Genomic DNA, 9,529 nt, shown 5'->3' with positions numbered 1-9,529 from the left:
AAAAAAAAAAAAAAAATATATATATATATATATATATATATATACACAAACTGGGGGGAGGGAACAAGACACAACAGTTACAATTCCTTGAATTCGATATGCCAGGTGAACAGATATGAGGTTGTTCGGAGGGAGGGTAGAGAGGGAGGAGGGAAGGAGGTTTCGGTAATGAGCCACAATAATCAACCACATTGTATACTGACAAAATAAAATAAAATAAAATAAAATAAACAAATTCACTGAAATAATAGCAGAAAACTGCTCAGGTGTAGGTAAAGACACAGATCTTCAACTTTGGGAGATTAAAAGATTCTCTAACATATTCAACCCAAAAAGGTCCTCTCCATGATATGTTATAGTCAAATTGGCAAAACCTCAAAAACAAGGAATCTTTGAATTTGCAAGAGAGATGCATCAAGTCACCTATAACGGAGCTCCAAACAGACTAACATCTGACTTTTTATCAGAAACCCTAAAAGCCAGAAAAGAATGTGATGATATATACAAAATACTAAAAGACAAAAAGTCCCAGCCAAGAATACTTTACCCAACAAGGCTATCATTCTTAAATAAAGGAAAAATAGTATATTTATCAGTGAAAACAGAAACTGCAGTAGTTCACTTCCTCACAACCAGCCTTACAAGAACTTCTCAAGGGAGTACTGGGTTTGGTACCTGAAAAACAACCATTACTGCCATGAATACTCGAGAAAGAACAAATCCCACCAATAAAATAAAAAATGGTAACAATAAAGAGAGAAAAAGCTTATCTACCATCCCAACAAAAAAACACACAGAAGACAAACAGTAAATCAGAATGAAAGGAACAAAAGATACTTAAGAAATCCAAAAAAATCAATAAAAGGATTAAATTCTCCAGTCAAAAGACACAGACAGACTGACTGGATTAAAAAGATGGACCTAACAATATGCTGCCTTCAAGAGACTTAACTTACCTGTAAGGACACACATATACTAACAGTGAAAGGATGGAACAAGATATATCATGTAAATAGAAATGAAAAACGAGGTGGAGTTGGTATTCTTATATTAAATAAAACAGACATTAAACTAAAAAAGCATAAGAAGAGATAAACAAGGCCACTGTATAATGACCAAAGGATATATCCATCTAGAAGACATAACAATCATAAATATATATGCACCAAAAATCAGAGGAGCCATATTTATAAAGCAAACACTTTTAGACCTAAAAAATGAGATAGAAACTAATACCATAATAGCAGGGGACCTGAATACCCCACCCCCAACAATGGACCGATCTTCTAGGCAAAAATTAAGAGGGAAACACAAGATCTTAGCAACACTTTAGACCAATTGGACTTAGCAGATATCTATAGAACATTCCATCCAACAACCTCAGAATATTCATTCTGCTCATCAGCACATGGAACAATCTCCAAGATAGACCACATGTTAGGTCACAAATGAAGTCTCAACAAATTCAAAAAAATTGGAATTATTCCATGTATTTTTTAAGATCTGGAATCTATACAAACACATGGAAATTAAACATCATTCTACTTAATGACATATGTGGCCAAGAAGAAATTAAACAGGAAATCAAAAAATTTATTGAAACTAATGAAAATAATGACACATCATACCAAAACTTGTGGGATACTACAAAAGCAGTACTAAGGGGAAAATTGATCACATTAAATGCTTACTTCAGAAGAATGGAGGTATTGCAAGTAAACAACCTAACACTTCACCTTAAAGAACTAGAAAAATAATAGCAATCCAAACGCAAAGTTAGAAGATGGAAAGAAATAATTAAGATCAGAGCAGGACAAAATGAAATAGAAACCCCAAAAATGATACAAAAGATCAATGAAACAAAAAGTTGGTTCTTTGAAAAGATAAATAAAATTGACAAGCCATTAGCAAGGCCACATAAAAAAAGAAGAGAGAAGACAAAAACAAAAACAAAAAAATTAGAAATAAAAAAGGTGATATTAAAACTGATACCTCTGAAATACAAGGAATCATTAGAGACTACTGTGAACAACTATATGCCAACAAATCTGAAAATCTGGAGGAATTGGATAAATTTCTGGACATATACAACCTACTAAAACTGAGCCAAGAAGCTATAGAAATCTGATCAGTTCAATAACAATAAAAGAGATTCAAGCTGTCATCAGAAGTCTCTCAACAAAGAACAGCCCAGGGACCATGTGAGCCCAGTTGGTGGTGGCAGCAGCACCAGCAGAACAATTTGGCTAGACACAGCCCCTCACCCTGCTTCGGACCCAGGGGGCTGAGTGCCAGGCCCTCCCCCTGTGCCCCAAACCGGCACTATCCAGTTGAGCCTGGTAGTGGAGGCAGAAGTACCAGCAGAACCGCACAGCTAGAGGTGGTCCCTCACCTCTCTTGGACCCAGGAGGGAGCACCTGCCTATGGGGTCTGACCTGCTGAGTTTGGCCTAGCAAAACAGGATGGTGCTAAAGGCTCATTCTCTGACCATTGTGTCTGGAAAAGGAACCATGGTGGTTTAACATAACCACCACCACACCTACTGTCAAGCAGAGACAATTCCCTTCCACAGTAGCAACCAGGGCAAGGCCACATCCAACCTCAGTATAAAAGAAGAAACAAACCCACTATCAAATGACCAAGTGTCAGCAAAAAAATTACTAGAAGTACAAGCAATCAAGAAGAAATGACACGACCAAAAGAGTATAGTAATGCTCCAAAATCAGACTCCACAGGACAGAGAATCCTTGAAAGGTCTGAAAAAGAATTTTTGGCTGTGATCTTAAGACAACTTAAAGAAATAAAGGAAGACACAATTAGAGAACACAATGAAACAAGAAAAAAATACCCAGAATATGAAGGAGGAAATCTACAGAGAGATTAATACCTTAAAAAAGAGTGTAACAAAACTTCTAAAATGAAAGACTCACTCAATGGAATAAAAAACACAACTGAGAGCTTGAGAAGCAGGGTAGAGCAAGCAGAAGAAAAAAATTCAGAGCTTGAAGAAGGTCTTTTTGAAATAATTCAGGCAGACAAAGAAAAGGAAAGAAGATTTAAAAATAATTAGGAAAATCTAAGAGAGATAGCAGACAAATTGTGGGTATTCATGAAGGGGAGGAGAAAGGAAAAGGTATTGAAAACCTATTCAAGGATATAGAAACAGAAAACATCCCAGGTGTAGGGCAGGATGCAGAACTTTAGATCCAGGAAGCACAAAGGTCCTCAAACAGATTCAACCCAAAAAGATGTTCCCCAAGACATATTACAAATAAATTTGCAAAGCTCAAAGACAAAGTGTGAATTCTACAAGGAGCAAGAGAAAAGCATCAGGTAACTTATAGGGGAACCCTCATCATACTAACCACAGACTTCAAACCAAACCCCAGAAGGAAGTGGAATAAGATATTCAAAATACAAAAAAAAAAAAAAAAAATTACCAGCAAAGAATTCTTTACCCAGCAAAGCTCTCTTTCAGAAATGAGGGAGAAATAGTGTATTTCCAAGACAAACAAAAGTTGTGGGAGTTCACCACCACATGACCAGCCTTGCAAGAAATATTCGAGGGAGTCAGTCATCTAGAATCTGAATAATGGTGACCACTGTCACAAATACACAAGAAAGAGCAAAACCCAAAGTTAAAACAAAAATGCCGGCAAGAAAGAGAAAGAAGCTAAATCATTCCACCTTAAATTCCCAACTAACATGGAAAAAGATAAATAAAAGGGGAAATAATGATCAAAAAAATAATTAAACCATCTAAAGTAGAAGCAATTAAATGACAGTAATTAAGCAACACTTGTCAATAACTATTCTAAATGTGAATGGACTAAATTTCCTATTCAAAGACACAAACTGACTGACTGGATTAAAAAGCTAGACCCAAATATATGGTGTCGTCAAGAGACACACCTCACCCATAGAGACAAACAGAGGCTAAAAGTGAAGGGATGGAAAAAGATATACCATGCAAATGGCAACCAAAAAGAAGCAGTAGTAGCTATTCTTATATCAGAAAAAATAGGCTTTAAACCAAAAACGTAAAAAAGGACAAAGAAGGCCTTTATATAATGATAAAGGGAACTATCCAACTAAAAGACATAACAATCATAAACATGTATGCACCCAATACTAGAGTACCCAGATGTATTAAGCAAACACTCTTAGACCTAAAGAAAGAAATAGGACCTAACACATTAATAGTGGGTGATCTGAACACCCGTCTCTCAGTATGGGAAAGATCTTCCAGGCAACAAGTCAACAAACAGACACAGTATTTAATCTACACCCTAGACCAACTGGACTTGGCAGATATATACAGAACATTTCACCCAACAGCTAAAGAATGCACATTCTTCTCATCAGCTCATGGCACATTGTCCAGGATAGACCACATATGAGGTCACAAAACTAGTCTCGGCAAAATTTTAAAAAATCAAAATCATTCCAACTATCTTTTCAGACTACAATGGACTAAAACTGCAAATAAAAATTAAGCAAAACGGTGGAAGCTATACAAATACAATGAAAACTAAATAGTAGGCTTCTGAATGACATATGGGTCCAAGAAGAAATTAAACAGAAAATAAAAAAATTTCCCAGAAACTAATAAAAATAAAGATATATCATACCAAAACCTGGGAGATACTGCAAAAGCAGTACTAAGAGGCAAATTTATTGCAACAAATGCTTATATCAAAATCATGGAAAGACTTCAAACAAGCAACCTAACACTATGCCCCAAACAACTTGAAAAACAAAAACAATCTAAACCTAAAGGTAGTAGACGGGAAGAAATAATTAAGGCCAGAACAGAAATAAATGAAATAGAGACACAAAAAACAATAGAAAAGATCAACGAAACTAAAGGTTGGTTTTTTGAGAAGATAAATAAAATAGACATACCTTTAGCTAGGTAAACAAAATAAAAAGAAGAAATCTCAAATATTAAAAATCAGAACTGAAAAGGGAGATTTTACAACTGATCCCACAGAAACAGAAAGAATCATTAGAAACAATTATGAACTCTATGACAACAAATATGAAAATCTGGAAGATATGGATAAGTTTCTATACACATATAAACTACCATGACCCAACCAAGAAGAGATAGAAAACCTGAACAGACCAATAACAATCAAGGATATTGAAGCAGTAATTAGCAATCTTCCAACAACAAAAAGTCTATGTCCAGACAGCTTTACAGTTGAATTCTATCAAACTTTTAAAGAGGAGTTAATGCCAATTCTCCTGAAACTGTTCCAAACAATTGAAACAGATGCTACTCTCCCAAACTCATTCTATGAGGCCAACATAACTCTGATACCAAAACCAGATAATGACACAACAAAAAAAGAAAATTATAGGCCAATATCCTTGATGAAACTGGATGCTAAAATCCTCAACATAATATTAGCAATCAGAATACAGCAACATATTAAAAAAAATTATATACTCCGATCAAGTGGGATTCATCGCAGGGATGCAAGGATGGTTTAACATACAAAAGTTAATAAATGAGATACACCACATAAAAAACTCAAGGACAAAGACCATATGATTATCTCAGTAGAAACCAAAAAAACATTTGAAAAAATTCAACATTCCTTCATGATAAAGAGTCTCAACAAATTAGGTATAGAAGGAAAATATCTCAATACAATAAAAGCCATTTATGACAAGCCCACCACCAGTATCATTCTGAATGGGGAAAAATTGAAGGCCTTCCCCTTAAGGACATGAATAAGACAATGATGCCCTCTCTCACCACTTCCATTTAACATTGTACTAGAGGCACTAGCTAGAGCAATCAGGCAAGAGAAAGAAATCAAGGGAATCCAGATTGAAAAAGATGAAATCAAACTTTCTCTATTTGAAGATGACATGATACTGTACATAGAAAAACCTAAAGACTTTATCAGAAAACTCCTACAGCTTGTTAATAACTTCAGTAATGTTGCAAGATTCAAAATAAATGCCCCAAAGTCAGTAGCATTTATATACTCAAATAATGAATTAGCAGAAAGAGAAACAAAGAAAGTAAGCCCATTTCCAGTTGTCATGAAAAAAATAAGATACCTAGGGATCAATTTAACCAAGGAAGTAAAAGATCTCTACAATGAGAACTACAAACCACTTCTGAAAGAAATTAAAGAAGACACAAAAAGATGGGAAGATATTCCATGCCCTTGGATTGGAATAATTAACATTCTGAAAATATTTGTATTACTCAAAGTGATCTATAGATTCAATGTAATCCCCATCAAAATACCAATGACATTCTTCACAGAAATGGAAAAAAACAATCTTACCTTTCATATGGAAAAACAAAAGACCCCGAATAGCCAAAGCGATCATGAGGAAAAAAAATAAAGCCAGAGGCATAACTGAGCCTGACTTCAAATTATATCACAAAGCTGTTTTAACAAAAACAGCATGTTACTGGTATAAAAATAGACATTCAGACCAGTAAAGTAAGATAGAGAACCCAGAAATCACTCCTCAGGCTTATAGCCATCTGATACTAGACAAAGGCAAAAATATCTACATTGGGGAAAATATTGCCTCTTCAACAAGTGGTGCTAGGAAAACTGGATATCTATATGCAGAAGAATGTAACTATATATTCATCTCTCACCATACACTAAAATCAACCCAAAATGGATTAAATACCTAGGTATAAGACCCAAAACTATAAAATTACTAAGGGAAAATACCGGTGAAACACTTCAGCAGTTAGGTCAGGGCACAGGCTTAATGAACATGAGCCCCAAAGCACAGCAACAAAAGAAAAAATAAACAAATTGGACTATATCAAACTAAAAAGTTTCTGCACAGCAAAGCAAATAATTACAGAGTGAAAAGACAACGTACAGAGTGGGAGGAAATTTTTGCTAACTATGCATCCAACAAGGGATTAATATCCAGAATATATACAGAACTCAAGCAATTATACATTACAAAAAACAAATGACCCAATTAAAAAATGGGCAAAGGCACTGAATAGACATTTTTTAAAGGAAGACATAAAAATGGCCAACAGATACATGAAAAAATGCTCAACATCACTAGTCATCAGGGAAATGCAAATTAAAACCACATTGAGATACCACCTCACTCCATTTAGACAGGCCATAATCAAAAAGATGGTGAATAACAAATGCTGGTGAGGGTATGGAGAAGAGGGAACACTACTGCACTGTTGGTGGGACTGTAAATTAGTACAACCACTATGGAAAACAGTATGGAGTATTCTCAAACAACTACAGATCTTCCATATGATCCAGCAACCCCTCTTTTCGGTATATGTACAGAGGAATGGAAATCATCATGTCAAAGAGATACCTACACTCCCATGTTCATCACAGCTCTGTTTACAATAGCCAACATGTGGAACCAACCTAAATGTTCATTGATGGATGATTGGATAAGGAAACTGTGATATATATACCCTATGGAATACTACTCTGCCATAAAAAAGAATGAAATACTCCCATTTGCAACATGGATGAATTGGAGAAACTTATGCTGAGTGAAATAAGCAAAGCACAGAGGGATAATTTCCATGTTTGCTCACTCATATGTGGCAGCTAAGAGAGAAAGGAAGCCAGGAAAGAAAGACCACAGTAGTGCCATGGACTTACAGAGGGAGGGAACATTCCTAGAGCTAGAAAGTGGAGTTGGGGGAGAGGGGGAGGGGGAGGTAGGTTGGGGGAAAATTGGGTGGGGACAAGGGGTACAATAGTAATCTCTGGTAATGGGTATTCCCCCAGTATGAATCTGGCACACACATCATGGGCAGGAGGGGTGACAATTAGCTTTGTATCTCATGAATATACTTAATAAATAAATAAATAAGTAAACAGAAAAGCACAGGATTGGACGGGTTCACTGCAGAATTCTACCAAACCTTCCAAGAGGAATTGATAGCAATTCTCTGCAAACTATTCCAAAAGATTGAGACAGAAGCCATTCTCCCAGACTCATTCTATGAGGCAAACATCACCCTGATAACAAACTCATTGCAGCACATTGCTTTGGTAATTTTCATAATTTCTTTTTTTTTATTATTTTCAATTATTTTTCTTTTTTCTTTCTTTCTTTTTTTTTGCTGGCCAGTGCAGGTTTTTAATTTTTTTTCTTAAAATCAGATCAGAGACATCATAATCTATTCTCCCTTAATTTTTATAGTACTTTTCAGGGCTCTTTAATATATATTATCTCATTTAATGTTCAGAAGAACTTACAGAGCAAGGAAAGCCATTATTATTATTCTTAGGTTACACAAAAGTAAACTCGGGTTCAAAGAAGTTAAACGACTTGCTCATGGTCATCTAGACAGTAAGTTGTGGGGCTGGAACTAGGATGTAAGTCTTCCGATCTGTCTATATACTTTTATACCTTTTGCTCTATTGGCTTCAAGTGGACTTGTCTCCTTTTCATTTTTCATTTAACTTAGGTTCTACATAGAAAGAGAAAACACTGGTGTCCCAACCCGCAGGATATTCAACGCAGACCCTGGAGGGGGGAGTTGGAATTGGATGGGACAAGAGACACAAGAAATGAAGACAACACAGTATTCTGATCAAGTCTCGTTTATTAGCCAGAAGGTCACAGTTTATATAGACAGCAGGAGGGAGTCAGCAGATAATTAAGTATGCAGATGGTTTACTGAGAAAACCGCAGGGCGGGTTGTTCCAGTAAATGGAAAATTCTCATTATCTATGGCAAGTTGCAAAGTTGCCTATACCCATAGTGCACAGGAGGGGGAGGGAGGGACGGAAGATAACAGCAAACAAGGCTCTGAGGCCTCGAGGCAATAGCTGGGCAGGATCTTTGGCTCCGGACAGGCAGGCAGGCTCTTAGGCAAAAGCCAGGCTCTATGGCTCTGGACAGGTCCCCCTTTTTTATTTTTTCAAGCCAAGAGAACCTCTCGGGAACTGTGCCTGTCTTAGGTTGGGGCAATCTATCCCGCACATTGTACCTGTCATAGGATTAGGCTGCAGCAGAGGCGGCCCTCCTGTCTTAGGTGGTGTGAGGATGTTACCCTCTTACCCGTCTCTGGCTATCCATTTCAGCTCACAGAGGCAGCATTTGTTAAGGTGAATGTAGCGGTATATAGGCACCACTTAGTTCTTGCATCTCAAGGTGTTGATAATGGACCTGTATAGGCCTTGCCTGAATAGCCTCAATTTGCTGTTTAATGAATGCCATAAGTTTGTTGAACAGAAAAGGACCCAAAGAAAGAAAAAGAAACAAGCCCACAAGCAGTCCTAAAAAGGGCAAGAGATAAGGCAGGAATCCATTAAGTCCAGTCCAAAGGGGGTTTTCTGTCAGATGTTTTCTATACAGTCTCAAACTGTCCCAGTTTTGTTGGCATAGATGCAGCATCTTTCCTGTAGGGTGTTTGTGGAGTTGCTCCAGTGTTATTATTTATACAAATAGGTGTAGCCCATCCAGGAGTATACCAACAGGATCTGGCTTGGGCAAAATATTATCATTTTAATTAAATTTTGTAGTATTATTATTT

This window comes from Galeopterus variegatus, unplaced genomic scaffold (genome assembly GCF_000696425.1).
Source record: "Galeopterus variegatus unplaced genomic scaffold, G_variegatus-3.0.2 Scaffold4626, whole genome shotgun sequence".
Classification (NCBI taxonomy): domain Eukaryota; kingdom Metazoa; phylum Chordata; class Mammalia; order Dermoptera; family Cynocephalidae; genus Galeopterus; species Galeopterus variegatus.
Note: the sequence above shows the minus strand (reverse complement) of the source record.